Source organism: Schistocerca americana, chromosome 1 (genome assembly GCF_021461395.2).
Source record: "Schistocerca americana isolate TAMUIC-IGC-003095 chromosome 1, iqSchAmer2.1, whole genome shotgun sequence".
NCBI classification, from domain to species: Eukaryota; Metazoa; Arthropoda; class Insecta; order Orthoptera; family Acrididae; genus Schistocerca; species Schistocerca americana.
The window spans coordinates 488272580-488291287 of NC_060119.1; positions in this window are offsets into that span (position 1 = coordinate 488272580).

The following is an 18708-nucleotide window of genomic DNA, read 5'->3' on the forward strand; positions in this document are numbered from 1 at the left end:
AATCCGGATGTGACAGAAGTGGAGCAGCAACTAAAGCATCACGAAGTTGTTCAAATTCTGATTGAGCTTCTTCATCCCAACACCAATTAGAATTCTTTCCAGATAGTTCACACAAACGAGGTGTGGCCAAATTATCCAATCTAACAAAGCGTCTAAGAAAATTACAGACACCAAGGAAACTACGAACATCACGTTTTGTAGTAGGAACATCAAAATTACGAATAGCGTCTAGTTTCTCTGGATCAGGAAGAATACTTTCTGTAGAAATAATACGCAAGAAATTTTACCTGAGAACGACCAAATTCAGATTTTTCCAAGTTCACTGTAATGCCAACTCTTGCAAAAATACGTAATAATGAATCCAAAATTTTGTTATGCTCATTCCAAGAACGTTTAGCAATAAGAATATCGTCAACATATGAAGTAATATTGTCACGAAGATAAACAGGTAAAATTTCGTTTAAACTACGAATGAATGCTGCTGAAGATACAGTAAGTCCAAATGGTAATTTCCGAAATTGCTTTTGGGTAAAATAGTCATATCCGGTTATTCTTTACTGACTGTCTAGATAGATTGATAGTTGAAGAGTTGTTTTGATAGATACAAAGAATAGTAAAAGAGTAGGCAGCGGTGCAGAAAACTAAAAGGGAAATAGCACCACTACAGCTCGGGGCCCTGTGCACGCTACGGCACATATTCACTTAGCGTAGTGAATCCCCTGAGGACATTAATAGCCGCACATAAATTCCAGTTTGTGACTTAGTGGCCAATTTGGTGGAAGTGCGTACATAAATTGATCTAACCATGAACATGGATGTATGTCGTTCTTAGAATTGCGAAAGATCTTAAATTTCCGAACAGTTAAGAAGTGTTTATAGTCAAAGTTTTCTCCTCGTGGCGACAAAGACCTACCGCGTCTGTCCCAGTCCCAATGTCGATTATTGTCAAGTTCGCGCGCCTGGCGCTCTCTTGTTGCATCTCGTAAATGAAACAAATTATTTTCTTCAAACCCCTCTACTATCTGTGAGTCTAAATTTCATCTGCTGTCTTTTCCTACGATTTCGCCTTCAATTTGTTTGACTTGCTTTCGTAATGCCTCAAATTCCCTTTTAACGCGTTCATTAAATTTTCCCTGATTTTCTACATGCTTATTTATGTTCTGGTACTCTTCTGTTTCTGCAAATGGCAATGGAGCTGTATCATCTGAATCTCTGTCCCCATTTAAACTAAGACTTGTCAATTTATCTGCAATCTCCTCAACTCTTTCTGATAAGTCACCTATTTGTTCTTTCTGTTTATTTACGTCTTCCGTAAGTGTCACGACTCGGGTTTCAGCATTGACACATTTAGTAGTTAACTGTTCATACTGTTGTGTTAGGTTATTTATTCTGTCATTTGGTACGGATTCCTCGATTCTTTCAAATATTTCTTCCTTATCGTGTGCACGTTGTAAATTTAACTCTGAAAATTTCTGTACTATCACGCGATCTCTTTCTTCCTGTTCTCTGTCCTGTTCCTCTTGTCTAATTTCTATTGAAATTAAACTATTATTGTGAGCATTCAAAATCGGTTGTACTTCTTCTCTAATTTCTTTCTTTGATTCATCTTTCATGTTTTTGAAACATGTTCCTATTCGTGAGCCTAACTGTGTTTCCATTGTTTCCATCTCGGTTTTAATTGTTCCTATTTTTGAGTCTAACCGAGATCCCAAATTTAATATTGCACTCATCAACTGCTCCATATTAACTTGTTCGAAATTCTTTTCGCCCCTAACATTTCCCGTAAAACTAACTTCTTTCGCCACAGCAGTAAAGCTATCTGTGTTCGATACTATTCCAAAATCTTCTGTCGTTAATCTCGTATTATGAAAATTTTTTGATTGTGAAAAATTTTGAACTGGTTCCGGACTATTTTCTCGACTCACTAAATTGCTTTCTACTTCATTATTCATCATACTATTCTCCTATGTTGGCGAGTTCGCCATGTTAACAATTTCGACATTCTCACTATCCATCATTTTTGCCTTTTTCATCGATCACGTAATCATTTACAAAACATACAAAACACGTCACTATACGAAAATTACACACAATATAACACTTTATCACCAACAATACCAGTCACACGAAAAGCTTTCCGACAAACACGATTAATAAACAATTGAAATCTTCATAATTGCAAAAATTGTCAAACCCTTGTACAAGACATCAAAAATTAAATTCTGCAAAAATACCATTAGAAGAATGACAAGACAACTACAAATGTTTAGTTACCAAATCTACACGTGCAATATAAACTACAATTACGAAACTACAAATTACTTCAACAATACTACTGTCTGCTATTTTTACTATCAAAAGAATTCCAAGGGACGATCCTGGCAGGGTCGCCACGTGCATGGGGGCTTCATTAAATAAATATGCAAATAATTTTAATTTTAGTCGCTGTCTGTCCGATTACGCAACAAAACTTCCGTTAACACAATTAATTAATTAAGTTCCCAGCAACTATAAAAGCTACGAAACAACAAAGCACAAATGTAATTGTTCTGTGTGTGGAAGTGTGATTCAATGTACACATCTGGCATGGTTCTTCCTCAATAAGACAAGGTATTTTAAGCACCATTTACACGGAAGTAATTAAATAAAACTGAAATACTATACTTGCACATAAAAACCAGAATTACACTCTAATACATGAACACAAGCCAGATGCTTTGTTGACTGAACCTGTGACCAAGAGGCATTATTGTTTAAGACACTCGAAATAATAAATAAAAATTATTACCTTCATATATATTGACGAAACATACACTCTGATCATTACAACATCCGCAATCGAACAGCATCGGCTGTCTAGCCCATCAGAACAACTGCATACAACATGCTCACATGCCCACTTCTCAATAAGCACTCTCCACGACGCCTTCACGACAAGCACTCTCCACTACTACATCTCAACAAGCACTGCCAGTGGAGGCAGCTGAATAATACTCTTTGGCGCAATCTCTGGCGCCGTGACTCAGTGTAGCCACCTTTCACATTGATCATTAAAATTTCAGCATATTAAACTTGAGTCATAACTCAGCTGGTGCCTTATTTAGGACTGTGAAAATGTGAGTTTGTAATCTTACGGAACACATCAAATATGGAGCCAAGATTGGGAGACTGCATACAACACTGCATTCACAAAATAACACACAAAGAACGTTGAAACATATGCAAGAGGAAATTAGCCACAACCAACCGATTCAATTTTCACCCAAAGAAGTTACGTTTGTAGCGCAATCCTGTCCGTCATGAAATTACCACACGCTGGTATACTAAATTCATACTAACTCTCTGTGAAATCTTCCCAAAAAGAATAGCTGAGGGTTACTTTGATGCTTTCACCACATGCTTCACGTGGTCAACTTGGTTTACACAAAGAGTGTAACTCCACAATAATTTTGATAATTAAAATAAATTACATCGAAACGCAATTTACTAAAGAAAAACCTCGAACTGGTTACTATCGTCTTACTATTAACCTGATGGGTCAAACAGTTGTATAAGCACGTGGTACTGGTTTCACAAAGTACACCCCACGTGGGTTGAACATAAAGAAAAGTTGCTATATTGAAAAATATTGTCAAGATGAGACGTTATAATCACACGAGCATTCGCATTTAAGATTGATGATATTAGCTAGAGTTACTGATCAACACGTGGTTCCACTTTACTCACAAAGTAGTGACAAAGCAACTACCGGAATATATTCTGAACTTCACACTCGAACTACACTGCGTTGCATTTTAAGATAACATTAGATATTTTAGAGCTAAACCTGAAATAAAGGTGATTAAATTTTCAGTTAGGCTGAACTTAAGAAATCCATTGTTCTGTGGACTTAGCAGACACGCGCGTAGCCGGAGATCTTACCACTTCAGACGCTCGCCGCGGACCGACTGACCTGGGCTCCTAACAAGGGTGCTTCCGTATACAAAACGGAAGTGACCAGAGAGGCAGCTTCCTATACCAACATGACAAGGGACGGACAGGACCATACTAAGGATAGAAACCTCTTTGCTTTTAGAAAGCGTAGCTACCTGTTCTGACGTTGGTCCTACTGTTCTCTAGCAGACAGGCTTGTCTGCTACCATCCAGCATGCAACTAGAAATACATTTGCTCATTCATCCTCTCACACAGAAGGGAAGGGGGATGACAGTATCTTATCATATACAGTATATAAAAGAAAGTGGATGTAGGTTCCGTATGAGACTGTGTGACATGAATTACATATAAACTGTGTTTTAAGGTGTAGTAGTGAGACAGATCGTTCTTGTTTATGTGTAAAAGTAACACGTTTCACTGCTCAGTCTCCTCCCAGATAGTCAGAAACACCACAGTAAATTTAGAAGAGGAATTTGTGCCGTAAATGACAACAGATTTAAGAAATTAACATGAAAGGAATCCAACAGAGACCTTTCATAACCCCAACGCTCCGGGAAAAGACTGTGCAGGGAATTTTATGGCCATGCTAGGACATTCCCAACCAGGCTTCTCACACCCAACTTAAACCAAAAATGTAAAGAAAAGGCAAAAGGTCACCAGCTACTTGCTACAACACAATAATTTCAACACATCTTTAGAATCTACCAATTTCAAAGAGAAAAAAAAATCTGTGACACCTATTTACAAGATAGTGTAGACCTAATTCGGTCAGCAAGTAAAAACAATGGTTCCTGTGTCATTAATTTGAAAACAATTTCTGGTTGTTACCCTTATGGAGTTCACCAGTATTTGCTCATTGCAAGAGCCAACTGATCACAGGAAAATTTATGACTGTTTATTAACAAGTAAAATTTATGAAAATAGCATAGGTGGCACAGCAATTAAAAAAGAACATGAAAATAACATCAGTATCATAAAGCAGAACATTACAATGCACAATCCACAAAAGCAAAAAAGTGATAGGAGAAAAAAAAACATGTTTTACAAAGTGGTTATCACAAAAAATTCTATAACTTATAAAACTAATAATTTGTAGAATTAAAATAACTTTGTGGCACTAATTTAATCACTCTACTATATTTCAGTTAGTTAGCAAACAATGTCCACTGTGTCATTATACTGAAACTACAATTAATTATGTGATTGTTACCCTTAAGGGGTTCCTCACAATAAATATGCCCCATGCAAAGGCTAATCGATCACAGTCCAATGAGAATGAATAGCAATCTGACTGATAAACGAAGCAATGCCGCAGGAATGCATTTACGAAACAAAATATCACAAATCTAATACATCACACAAGAACAAACATTGATCAATAAAACAGCTCTGAAAGTACAATAGTCAACATCTAAAAAAAAAACAATAAATAAAACCCCTGCAAAATACAAGAGTCAAAGTCTAAAAAAAAACAATAAATAGAACACCTGCAAAATACAAGAGTCAGTCTAATAAACACCAATAAATCGAACCCCTGCAAAACACATGAGTCAAAGTTTCTCTGACAGAAATACACGTATGTGCATTGAACTAAGAACCGTATAATCACTGTTCACTGACACACTCAGTAGTTCCACTGTTCCGAGGCACAATATAAGGGGAGGGGGGGGGGGTTCGTCGCCGCAGCTGTCAGTAGGGATTTTTGTCCATCTGTTGCGTACAATCCCGCCGTCTCTGCCCTCTCATGAAGTTTCTCTTGGTGGCCCGTGTCACGTACATCTCGATTGGTTCCATGTTTGTGTTGTCAAATTCGTGCGGTATCCTCATTTGACACGCCAGGTTGATATTCCTGGGCAAGGATGACACTTAATGGCTCTTCTTTGTGCCACCCTTAGCTACCAGCGAACATCGAACTATGATTTACTGTCGTTTGACAGTGGGCATCCGCCAGGAAATGTTGATAGTCGTTGACGCCTGCAAGTTTCTCTGGACAGTACCTGTCAAAAGGCTCCACGCCCCTTTATCCCCTGTCCTCTGTCGTTTCACCGCGGTCGTCTCGTCACGGTCGCGTGCGTGTGGTGCGTTGCCGGCAGATGGATTTCCGCGCGGTGGACCGCTCGGCCATCTCAGGTCATCGCCTCCACGAAGGGTCGCACTGGTGCGGCCGGCCATTAGCTCCGGGCGCAAGGGAAAGTGTTTGTCCCGTACCCTTCTTTTGTTGTGACCGCGCTCCCGAAGTGGCCCGGTGACAGTGTGTCCTGCTGGGAAACCCGCCGGTTTACAACTAGTCCTCCTCCTCGCTGCTCCCGCTGTCACGAAGAGTTTAGCCGGTTCGCTTTCACGTTCTCAACTGCATTCACAGAAATTGTTCATCATAGTTATGTGATTACAATATGTCATACATAATACCACTTAGTATTGTCTTCCACAATTTTTAAGAACAAAAGCGAGACTTTATTTCTTTTAATAAAAAAAGTTAGATGAATCGACAATATAAAAATAAAAGTTAAATGACTTGACAATATAAAAAATAAAAGTTAAATGACTTGACACTATAAAGATAAAAATTAAATGAACTGACAATATAATATCTAAATCCACATCACTAATGTGGTTCACTTCCGTTTTAATAAATCAAATGCTACTTATTAATTCACTAAAATGAATAGGATTATGCCTTGTGCAAGTATAGGTCAGGACAGCATAGGGTTCACATGTTATTTACACACACACACATGCACACCTGTTGTCTATACTATAAACTAACTACCCATAAACATGCATTACTCAAAATTCTACTTCAATCCACTACTAGTTAATCCAACAAGCTACTTTAATGCTACTCCAACACAGTGTTTATAGCACTACAACATTGTTCTAATTCGTCCTCTTCCTGACGCTCGCGGCATATGTCTTGTCACATGATAAATATGGAGAAACCTTCCTTAAACACACACAGTAAAAAGAACAATGGTTATTTACACGCCAACACATTTATACCAGTTGACACACCTGATAAGAGACTCGCAATTATACATTTATCATACTCATATGTTTACACACAAAACAGTAAGACAATTTCATCTACAATTACGTTATCACAAGAATTAATCACACAGATGACTCTGACAAGGGTAAAAATATTTTCATTATACAGGTTATACTACATTTTCTTACCCATTTTGCTCGAATTTCGTTCCTTCTTTAAGTTACCTTTCGCTTCCAAATCAGTTATTTCGCCTGTGGTGGTTATTCTGGATTCATTTCTCATGAATGGCAAAATTGTGATCTCCTCTATTCTGTAAAACAGTTTCATCTTAACATATTGAACTTACAACAGACACAAAAGATCCGAATCCTCCGGTAGTTTAATTAACAAATGTTTTGCTTCATCCTTATTACCTTAAACCAAGCTTTCCTTCGGTCCCATAATCAAAATTATTTAATCTTCCTCTACCTTCAAGAGGGAAATTTCCTCAGTACAAATCATATAGGCTGCAGTGCATCCCGCACGAGCGAAAACAGTAAGCTGTAATGCTCACAGCATCAGCAAAACACATAAACGTCACTTTTCTAGGACAAGTATTAACGCAGAATAATTTTTCAGGCTCTGGCTCAACATCAATCAAGACTACAAAAAGGATCCATATTTCTGTTCCATTCTCCATTTGCTGGAAAACTGCTCGTCGTTTGACTACCACAATAATATTTCAGGGCCACGTAAATTACACAAGCCACAATTCTTCTTTCACCTTGAAGGGAATCGACATACTGACGAAATCCACAGACAGCACTTTACCTACTCAGCTATAAAGAACAAAAAAAAAGATATATCATCAATATTAACATATTAGCGCATATTGGGAAGCCATTGGTTGAACAATCGTATTATCGCATCCTGTTTTCAAGATTCCAAACTTACTCATTCCTTTCTCAGAGTTCTCCTATCTTAAAATATTCATACAGCACGCATACTATAGTAAGAGATACTTATTTATACTGGCAGATATAGAATACTAATAGATAGATAGTAGCACTGAAATCAGAAAATCGGAAAAAAGGCTACTAACAGCTGGGGACCTGGGTTTGCCAGACCCATAATACCCACAGATCGGATATTCCCCTGAGTTTTGCATTAATTCAACACAGATCTTGCTTCTCTCAGGAGCGACTCTTTTCAATTTACACAAAAAAAACATAAACAGCATTTCACTCGTTCACAAAGAAACCTTTTATCTTCACATTTGAACCAACCTAAATCCTAATAACTCAAGGAAAGAAAAATAACTATAAACGTCACTTCAATCAATCACATAGAAACATCTTTATCATTATTTTTTCCCAACATATTATTCAAAATGCATTTATCACAAATGTAAGCTAATCAATTGTTTCTCTTCACCGTCCTCTCTACACCTCACTGTCCTTTCTACTCAATGTATGGTTTTACGTTTGACACATGCTGTAGCCCTTTTGATTTCTTTGATCAAAGAGTTTCAACTTCTATGGCGTTTTAATGGGGAATCTTCCTTATCCGATACGGGCCGTTAAAGAGATTAAAAAATTTCTTGCAGACACCTGACCGTCTGTTAGACAGCTTGTGTGATCGGATAAGAACTTTTTGTCCTACATGAAACACTCTTTTTCTCACGTTTTTCTTATACGCCTTGACTCTGGATTCTGCTGCACGCTTGATGTTGCGTAAAGCTAAGTCAACAATTGCGTTCCGGCGTAGTCTCGTCTCTAGTGGCCAAGGCACCAACTCTTTGATTTTGCTGGGGTCTCCTTGTTTTTTAGCACAGTGATTGGCGGAAGCTTTGTTGACGTATTAGGCAACTCATTAATTATGTTCTGAAATCCTTTTAGGTGTATGTCCCACGATCGGTAATCACGACTGCAGTATAACCTACATAATTTTCCTAATTCACGCATAATACGCTCACTGGGGTTCGAGCTGGGGTGAAACAGAGATATATATATATATAGGTTTAATTCTTCTCTTTCGAAGCATCCGCTGCCAGTACTGCGATCTAAATTTTGTTCTATTATCCGAGATAACCCTTTTCACACGCCCAACTTCATGCAGAAACTGCTTTGCAAATGCAGTTGCCACTGCCCTTCCTGTGGCTCGCCTCAACGGAGTCAGACACACAAACTTGGAGGTTAGCTCCACCGCTACGAAAACATATGCAAAACCTGCTGTAGATCGTATTAGTGGCCCAAATAGATCCATGGCCGCGAGGTCACAAAGTTTGCTTGGTATTATCGGGTGCAATGATGCAGCATACGTCACTGTGGCCGCCTTTGCTCGCTGACAAGGTCCGCACACTCTAAGTACACAACGAATACGCCGTAGCATGCTATTAAAATAACATGTCTCCTTTAGTTTTTCACAACATTTCCGTGCTCCGAAGTGACCATAACTCAAATGTATGTACCATATAATTTTGTTTACGAGTTCCTCCGGAATCACCAACACCCATCTGGAGTCGTCCGGGGCTCGTTTCTTGAATAGTATTCTATTGCGCTCTAGGTAGTACTGGCGTATTCCTACATTCTCCTTGTCCTCCCATTTCTTCTTTATATCTTTCAATACTGCGTCCTTATCCTGTTCGTCCACTATACTCCCTAAAGAGGTGGTAACAAAGTTCTCGAACGCAACATTCTGTAAGTATAGGATGCTAAAATTATTTTCACCGAGTTCCCCTTCTTCTGTGTGAACCAAACCTACAGGAATGCGCGATAAAGCGTCAGCAATTACATTTTTCTGTCCCGGAATGTATTCTACAGTGAAATTATATTCCTGTAGGTATAGTGCCCAGCGTCCTAGTCTCCCATGCGTGATTATTGTGCTCATAAGAAATTGGAGTGCACGATGGTCAGTGTATACCCTGGTGGTCCTCCCAAATAAGAAATACCTAAATTTCGAGAATGCCCAAACTATCGCGAGTGCTTCGAGTTCTGTCACTGAATAATTTTTTTCACATCGAGAGAGCACCCTGCTCCCAAACGAGATTGTTTTCCAAGTTGTAATATCATCATTTCCTTCCGTTTGAAACAGTACCGCACCTAATCCTGACAAGGAACTGTCCGTCATTAAACAGAATTCTTGTGTCAGGTCGGGATGCACGAGGATGGGAGCCTCTACCAAAGCCTTTTTCAGTTTATAAAATTCATCCAGTGCCTCTTGATCCCAGACCCACAAAGCGTTCTTCCCTGTTAGTCCACATAGACGAGGTGTACCAAGTACACTAAAATTTATAAATCGCTTATAAAAATTACACAGTCCTAGGAATGCTCGCAACTGTTTTTTATTTGTCGGCACTGCACACTCCGCTATCGCCGCAATTTTCTCCGGGTCAGGTTGTATTCCATTCGCTGAGACAATATGGCCTAAGAATTTTATGTTCTCTCGTCCGAACTGAGACTTATCTAAGTTGACTGTTACACCTGCCTTCTCAAAAACAACCAGTAGTCTGTTCAGAACGTCATTATGATCCTCCCACGACTTTTCCGCAATTAATATGTCATCCACGTAAATTGTCACTCGCTGTTTCAAATCATCAGGCAAAATGCTATTTAATCCCCTTATACGAGGGTTGTTTCTTAAGTAAGGGCCGTTTTTATTTTTAAAAAAAGATACAAATACTTTTGTAAAAAAACTTTTATTATCTGATTCTACACACTTTTACCTATTTTTCTATGTAGTTGCCTTGTTTATTTAAGCACTTGTCATACCGTACAACTAAGTTTTTAATTCCCTCTTCAAAGAATTCGGCCGCCTGCTCCGACAGCCAAGAGTTCACGGCCGCTTTCACTTCATCGTCGTCATTGAAGCGCTGCCTGCCAAGATGGTGTTTCAGGTACCGGAAAGGTGAAAATCACTAGGAGCAAGGTCGGGGCTGTATGTTGCATGGTCCAAAACTTCCCAGCCAAAAGAATCAATCAAATCCCGAGTCTTTTGAGAGGTGTGAGGCCTAGCGTTATCGTGCAGGAGCAAAACTCCTTTTGTCAGCATGCCGCGCCTTTTGTTTTGAATTGCTCTGCGGAGCTTCTTTAGAGTTGCACAGTAGGCATTTGAGTTGATTGTCGTTCCTCGTGGCATAAAGTCCACTAGCAAAACACCGCGCCGGACCCTGAACACAGTTGCCATAATCTTGCGCTTTGACAGCATCTGTTTGGCTTTGACCTTGACGGGTGAGGTTGTGTGTCGCCATTCCATCGATTGTCGCTTGCTTTCGGGAGTGATATGGGATACCCATGTTTCAGCTCCAGTGACAATTTGACTCAACATGTCATCCCCTTCTTCCTCGTAATGAATCAAAAAGTCCAATGAAGTGGCAAATCTCTTCCCTTTGTGGTCCTCTGTGAAGAGTCTGGGTACCCACCGAGAACACAGTTTCTTAAAGTTTAGGTTTTCAGACACAATTTTGTACAAAACCGATCTTGAAACTTGTGGAAATTCCAAAGAAAGAGTGGAAATTGTGAATCTTCTGTCCTCACGAATCTTTGTTTCGACTGCAGCCACCAAATCATCAGTGATCACAGAGGGCCGGCCTGAGCGTTCTTCGTCATGGACGTTTTGACGGCCATTTTTAAACTCTCTAACCCATTGACGCACTTTACCTTCACTCATTGCATTCAAGCCATAAACTTCTGTTAACTGACGATGAATTTCTGCAGCTGATAGGCTTCTCGCGGTCAAAAAACGTATCACTGACCGTATGTCACACGCGGCGGGCGATTCAATAATCGTAAACATTATGAAGTAGCACAGCAATGCGCACACGTCAGCTACAGAGCTGCAACTTGCATCAGTGTGAACGGGAAGGATGCCGGCAAGTGCCGCGGTGGCTTGTTGCGGCGTCCGCGCGACCTAAGGGACTATAGCGCGAATGGCCCTTACTTAAAAAACAACCCTCGTAAAAGCAGCTGATGAGACGTTTAGTCCGAACGGTAGACGCCGGAATTGGAAACAATTTCCATAACACTGGAACGCTGTATATAATCTGCAAGATGGGTGTAGCACGATTTGCCAAAAACTCGAACGGAGGTCGACAGATGATAGTACCTTTACCCCGTGGAAACGTTGTAACAGTTCCTCAAGGCTCTCAGGCCTGTCCGTTTCCGACATAATAATTGTGTTTATCTGTCTCGAGTCTAGTACCAAACGAACCAAGTTGTCGCGTTTTGGTACGACAAGCAAGGGTGAGTTGTACGAGCTTACTGCCCGCTCAATTATTCCTTGTTCTAACATCTTGTTTATTTCCTTCTCCACCTGGGCTTTATACGCCACGAGAATAGGGTATGGTCTAACAGAAAACTTCTGATGGTCACGTACTCTGAATTGGTAAGTAAAACCCTTAATCGCCCTCGGAGTCTCAGAAAATACCCGTTCATGATTCCTAAGTAGGCAATACATTTCTCCATTTCCCTGTCCGTGGTTCTCACACCCGCGATGCTCTTTCTCAGTGCATCAGCAAAAACATCTTTCCCTTGCTCACAAGACGTAGAGCACGACTCACTTACATAGTTCACGAGTAGCTCCAGTCTGGGTTGCGACTCGGTTTGAGCTTGAAATTTTAGGCAACTAATTTCTGACTCGGCACGTAATATGCATTCATCAAATACTAAATTCATTGGCTGATCCCGAACTTGAACTGCCATTACTCCTCCACCCATGTCAATTACTGCATGGTGGGCATTCATGAAGTCATTTCCTAAAATCATTGCCACATTCAGCATTGGGAGCACAAAGAAGTTGTACTGAAACTCTCTTCCCTGGCAGGTAAAATTAAGCCGTGTCTGCCTCCGGATTTCTACGCTCTTACCGTAGATTGCGCCCTTCACCCTTATTCCTCGCACTTGAAAAACGGGCCACGTCCCAGTCCCTTCGCATTTTTGAAATGCTGCCTCGCTCACTATGGAGAAAGGGCTTCCAGTGTCAATGACACACTTAAAACATATTTCGTTTACTGCAACTGTCACGACTGGATTTATTCCCGAAATTTATCACTCGTAGTTTCTTGCAACAAATCCTCCCTTAATATCTTCCCTCTCTATATACCGTATGCACTCATTTGCCATGTCGCTCATTTGTTACGATTGGGCGCCTTCTGCGCTGATCGTTTGTCATTGCCGGTTTTGTTCATTTCCATTTGCTGGATTATGTCTAGTGTTAGCCGGCCAAATTTCAACATCATGAGGTGGTCCGCCTACAGTCCTATTCCCACCGTGTTCGCCTTAGTATCGATTCTGGTTGCCGTAACTGTTGCGTTCACGATCCTGTCCACGTCCTCGATCATTTCCGTTGTTCCACCTGTGTTCGCGACTGTTACCCCAGTTTCTATACGGCCGGTCCCGATTATTGTTCCGTTCGCGTCGCGACGACCAGTCACGCCGTTGATTAGTACTACGGTCACGACCGCTGTGCCCTGTAATAACTTTGTGCCTGATTAGGCGGGCATTCTGCTGTATTATATTCCAACTCTTGGAGAAGTGTCTTAAACGTTTCCACGTCCTCTTTGCATCGTCCCGCAAGAATGACGTGGCGCAAGTGCATCTGCAGTTTGGTGATGCATATCCTAATTAGTTCCGCAGGTCCGTATGGATCGTATAGAAATTGATTCGCCTGCAGCATGTGGTCGAATAGGCGTGCTGGGCTGCCGAAACCAGACTGGTTCGAATTTGGCAGCATAATTATGCCATGCTTGACCCTATCTTGTGCCGCTTCCGACCAATAGGCGGAGAGAAAGGCTTGTCGAAACTCCCGAGTGGAGTTGCAGTGAAGCGCTGCCGACCTCATGCGAATCGCCGGTTCGCCTTCCAAATAGCCACACATATATTCTATCTCATGTGAACTTGCCCAGTCGGGGGGAAGACAGAACTCAAATTGCTCGAGCCATGCTCGTGGATGTATTCCTTTTTGCGAATTTCGAAATATCTCAAACTTTCTCACCGTAAGGAAATGTTTGAAATCAAATCCCCGCATTTCCTCCCGGCGAGGCCCTTGAATGTTTCTATTTTTCTCATGTCTGCCCCTCAAAACACATTCTTCCCTGTCGTCAAAATCTCCCTCGTGGCCGGAGTCCCTCTCTGCACTGTTCGTACGGCTATTTTTAGTGCTATTGGCGAGTTCGTAATCACACGCCATGCGGTTTTCCAGATGCGGCATGCGTTCTTGTAATTCGCCTGTTACAGCTTTGTGCCGCCTGTTCACTTCGAACTGTCCCTTCTGAAATCTAAGAAGCGAACGCACTTCTTCGGTCACTGCGGCCGCTACCTGTGTAGTATTGTTCTCGCTTTCCGTCACCTTCATCGTGCCTTCGATGTCCGCTAATGCCGCAATCTTATCATGTATTTGTCTGTTGTCCTCCGCCCCAGTCTGCTTCAATTGTTCTACTTGCTGTTCCAGTGCGTGAATCGCTTGACTGTTGTCCGCTACTGTGTTGCTAACGGACGTGGGACAATGCGTTTCGGCCTCTTGGACCCTCAAGAGTACCTGCTGGTGTTCTCTTTGGCATTCTTCTCTCAGCGCTTGGAAATTCCTAAGTAGCTGTTCTTCGCTCTCTTTAGATTCTGCATCGTGACTCCGCTTGCCCTGTTCTAAGGCTTGCAGACAGTCATCGATTTGTTCAAATGTACGGCCTAATTCTTTCATAATATCACTTTATATCTCACTTGCCAGATTGTTTATTCTTTGTGAGATAGTTCTAAGTTCTAGGGGACTAATGACCTTAGAAGTTAAGTCCCATAGTGCTCAGAGCCATTTGAACCATTTGAACTCTCTGCATCAACTTGTCGACTTGATTTGTCTGCTGTATTAGTTTTTCGTCTATTTGTTGGCCTAGCTCGCGGATAGATTTTTCAGATTTCTGCGTCATTTGTTCGCCTAGCTCTCGGGTCGATTTTTCAGATTTCTCTGTCATTTGTTCGCCTAGCTCGCGGATCGATTTTTCAGATTTCTCTGTCATTTGTTCGCCTAGCTCGCGGATCGATTTTTCAGATTTCTGCGTCATTTGTTCGCCTAGCTCACGGATCGATTTTTCAGATGATTCTTTTTGTTCTCGGAACGATTTTTCAGATTTTTGCGTCATTTAATCGCCTAGCTCTCGGAACGATTTTTCAGATTTCTCTGCGTTTTCTTTATTTTGTTGCAATAAGGCTTGCATGAGTTCTGCCAAATCAATTTGGTTAGTTGGAGGCAAATTAATTTCTGGCTCTGATGTGAGCCCGTTCATCCTGTTTTGCATTTCCTCTGAAGTATTCCCCAACGCATTTTCGGAACCGTCCGACGCGTTAATATTCGAAACCAAATTATCCCCTTGGTCCATGATGCTTAAGTTATTGGACCGCCTACTTTTAGCTTGGTTACGTGCCTGCATTAGTTCAATTTATACCCGGTACGGTACGCAACACACTAATCAGAATAAATGTATCCCCCAAAAATTACGACAGTCACACGAAAGGTACCCAACTTAGTACGTACTTTTTCACACGCACATCAAATTTATATCTTTGACCGAAGTCAGTGCAATTTACAAGCGAGAACAAAAAAACACATACATATAAAACACACAAATATAGAAAACAAAACAAGACAAACAACACAACGCCGCTCAACAACACCGTGAATCTTTTGAAAGTCTGCTCAGAAACAACGCAGAAGTTGTACGAGCGCTGCGGGGAAAAAAATTAAGATTATACAACGCTCGCAATCTAACGTTTCAGAGATTCCAGAGTCTAGCGGAATCACAGAACAGGATCGCCATGTGTAACTTTGTTGCTTTAATTCGCTATGAGAGCGGTGCTGATAGACAATAAAAGCGGGTTAAAAGCTGTGAGCTGTCTGAGGAAGTTAACCTTGCATTACTGAGCAACTGTTTCACCAGGTATCCAGTCTAGCTTACCAAATTCCCAACCAGACTAACATTAACTATAATCTTATAATAGTCATACGACAACCGGTGATATATATATATATATATATATATATATATATATATATATATATATATATATATATATATATATATAAGAGTATTTAAATAAAAGAAATAAATCAGTTTATATTTGGAAATTTATTTTAACATTGATCATTAAAATTTCAGCATATTAAACTTGAGTCATAACTAAGCTGGTGCCTTATTTAGGACTGTGAAAAAGTGAGTTTGTGATCTTACGGAACACATCAAATATGGAGCCAAGATTGGGAGACTGCATACAACACTGCATTCATAAAATAACACACAAAAAACGTTGAAACATATGCAAGAGGAAATTAACCACAACCAACTGATTCAATTTTCACCCAAAGAAGTCACGTTCGCAGCGCAAACCCGTCCGTCATGAAATTACCACACACTGGTATACTAAATTCATACTAACTCTCTGTGAAATCTTCCCAAAAAGAATAGCTGAGGGCTACTTTGATGCTTTCACCACATGCTTCACGTGGTCAACTTGGTTTACACAAAGAGTGTAACTCCACAATAATTTTGATGATTAAAATAAATTACTTCGAAACGCAATTTACTACAGAAAAACCTCGAACTGGTTACTATCGTCTTACTATTAACCTGATGGCTCAAACAGTTGTATAAGCACGTGGTACTGGTCTCACAAAGTACACCCCACATGGGTTAAACATAAAGAAAAGTTGCTATATTGAAAAATATTGTCAAGACAAGACGTTATAATCACACGAGCATTCGCATTTAAGATTGATGATCTTAGGTAGAGTTACCGATCAACACGTGGTTCCACTTTACTCACAAAGTAGTGACAAAGCAACTACCGGAATATATTCTGAACTTCACACTCGAATTACACTGCGTTGCATTTTAAGATAACATTAGATATTTTAGAGCTAAACCTGAAATAAAGGTGATTAAATTTTCAGTTAGGCTGAACTTAAGAAATCCATTGTTCTGTGGACTTAGCAGACACGCGCTTAGCCGGAGATCTTACCACTTCAGACGCTCGCCGCGGACCGACTGACCTGGGCTCCTAACAAGGGTGCTTCCGTATACAAAACGGAAGTGACCAGAGAGGCAGCTTCCTATACCAACATGACAAGGGACGGACAGGACCATACTAAGGATAGAAACCTCTTTGCTTTTAGAAAGCGTAGCTACCTGTTCTGACGTTGGTCCTACTGTTCTCTAGCAGACAGGCTTGTCTGCTACCATCCAGCATGCAACTAGAAATACATTTGCTCATTCATCCTCTCACACAGAAGGGAAGGGGGATGACAGTATCTTATCATATACAGTATATAAAAGAAAGCGGATGTAGGTTCCGTATGAGACTGTGTGACATGAATTACATATAAACTGTGTTTTAAGGTGTAGTAGTGAGACAGATCGTTCTTGTTTATGTGTAAAAGTAACACGTTTCACTGCTCAGTCTCCTCCCAGATAGAAACACCACAGCAAATTTAGAAGAGGAATTTATGCCGTAAATGACAACAGATTTAAGAAATTAACATGAAAGGAATCCAGCAGAGACCTTTCAATTAGTCCGGACTCAAGGTAGCATGTTCTGTTGAGGTCGAGAACAATTCTCGAATTTCTTGTTGAGTTAAGGTAGCTTTGTGAGGCCGAGCGTTGTCATGAAGCACCATAATATCCCTCATATTAACGGGCACCTTTTCTGACGATATACATGTTTTAATTGGTCCAAAGGTTGGCGATAGTATGCAGCGTTGACAGTACGACGTTCATGGAGGAAATGGATGATAAGAACTCCTTTAAAGTAAAAAAAAAAAAAAAAAAGAAAACTACTGCAAAAGCCATACCCGCGGAGAGAGGGTTTTAGCTTTGACGGTGCAGATTCGTCCTTTTTGTGCCATTCCAGACTGTTTTTTTCCGATTCTGGGTTGTAAAGGGGCACCCGTGTTTCATCGCTTGCCACAATCCGGTGGACTTCAGTTTGGTAGGGTGTCAGTAGCCGTTTGCACACATAGAGACAATGACATTTGTGCTCTGCAATCAGAAGATGAGGCACGCACGTGCGGACACTTACTGAAATCCAAGGATGCCAGTAATGATCACCCTAGCATTACCATAGGTAGCAATTTCAGGAACTCTTATTCGGCGTGGACTAATGATGTGAGTATTCTTTTATTTCATATTGGTCCTCGGGCAACGTCCTGAACTGCGATCTAAACTCGTCCTCGTAAAAACTGTTTAGTGCCATGCGAAGAACTGAGTCTTTTTCAGGGTGTTGTCCTCGAACTGTGCCGCAAATCTTTTCAAATTTCGAGAGGTTTAACGCTCTGTCGTGATAAACTTGATTATAATTTGTTGCGCAACAGATGACTGTCCCTCATGCTCAGAAATTGCTATTCAGACTAAAGAAACGGCACGACAACGTTCTGGCTGCCGAGAACAATCACTAAAAACGAAAGAAACTACGAGCAGAGATCGCGCCCCTCTCGGTTTACAAAAAGGCACGTAAAACAAAAATTCCTTGTGTGTGTTTAGTTCACACTGGTAATTAAAAATTCGGCGAATTTAATACGCTTATTTACACATTAAAAGCAATTTTCCTAAGGTAAATGAAGCCACTGATGGCTTGCCTAAGTGGAGGATTGGGCCGGAGATATTTTCGTGAGCACTATTCATTTAATTCATAAAATATTTAAGATGCTGTAAATCTAAAGAAGCTCCATAGGCCGTTGGTATCAAATTCAACCCAGAGCAACGGCATTGCTGAAGGACACTAATCCTTTCCGTCGTCTGACAGTTGGCACCAGCCCAGGACATGGGGGC